Below are 1,390 nucleotides of genomic sequence, written 5' to 3'. Positions count from 1 at the left end.
AGAAGCAAGGTAAAGTGGTAGAAACAAGAGAACAGGATACTGACCCAGAACACATCCCTGAAGAAGAAGAAGCATTGGAACTCTCTGACAAGGAATTCAAAAGAATTATCTTTAGGTATCTTCAAAGGATTGAGAGACAGACTAAAGAAAACACAGAAAAACCTTAGAAGAATTCTGGAAGAAAATACAAGAACAAAATGTCAAAATAAATGAAAAATTAGAAATGATTCTAAATCTACAGATAGAAATCCAGAAGAGTAATACTAAATTATTAGAAATAGATAACACATTGGAAGGGCAAAGAGGTAGAATTGATGCAATGGAAGACATAATTAATGAGATTGAAGACAAATACCTAAATACTTCTTTAGAAAGGGGTCAGAAAAAAAAAGTCAAAACAAAATGAAGAAAGCCTAAGGTTCATGTGGGATACCATCAAAAGAAATAATCTACGTGTCATTGGAATTCCTGAACAGGAAGAGAAAAATAAAATCACTGAGAAAATCACCCAAGATTTGTTGGAGGAGAATTCCCTGGTATGATGAAAGAGGAGAACATATCCATTCAGGAAATCCAATGAACCCCAAACAGGATAGACCCCAAAAGAAAATCACTGAGACAAACCATCATCAAACTCACCAAAACCAAGGACAAGGACAGAATCCTGAGAGCAGCACGGGAGAAACAAAAAGTTACATACAAAGGTCAGCCAGTAAGCATAAGCTCTGATTTCTCAGCAGAGACCATGAAAGGGAGAAGACAATGGGATAGTATATATAAAATTGTGAAAGAGAAAAATTTTCAACTAAGAATTATATACCCAGCAAAACTGTCCCTCAAACATGATGGTGAAATTAGGAGATTTCCAGATAAACAGAAACTAAGGGAATTTGTTAAAACCAGACCAACCTTACAAGAGACACTAAAGGGAGTACTTTGAACAGAGAACCAAAAATAGCAAATAACAACTGACCATTAATACACAAGATGACATGACACAGAAACTACAGCTATGGACATATCAAAAGCAAAGGAGCTTACAAGATTGTAAACAGGAAACCAGAGACATCAATTGGCAAATGAAGACAACTACAAACAAAAAGAGGGAAAAGACTGTGTAGTTACAGAACTTCTAAATGGTGAGGAAGTGAAGAGAGTTGCAAGACAAAATGGACTGCTCTAAACTCAGGGGGAAAATTATAAATCATAGAGTAACCTCAAAGAAAAATGATAAACCTTCATATCAAATAAAAAAGAGGACAAGCACAAATACTCAGCAAATACTAAATCAACACCAACAAAGGAAATGATAACAGGATTCATAAACATAATGAGCTCAGCACAGAAAATAATATGGAACAAAGAAACCAGGTTCACCATGAAAAAACAC

This window comes from Orycteropus afer, unplaced genomic scaffold (genome assembly GCF_000298275.1).
Source record: "Orycteropus afer afer isolate SDZICR_OR568_19922 unplaced genomic scaffold, OryAfe1.0 scaffold00218, whole genome shotgun sequence".
In the NCBI taxonomy this organism is placed as follows: Eukaryota; Metazoa; Chordata; class Mammalia; order Tubulidentata; family Orycteropodidae; genus Orycteropus; species Orycteropus afer.
Note: the sequence above shows the minus strand (reverse complement) of the source record.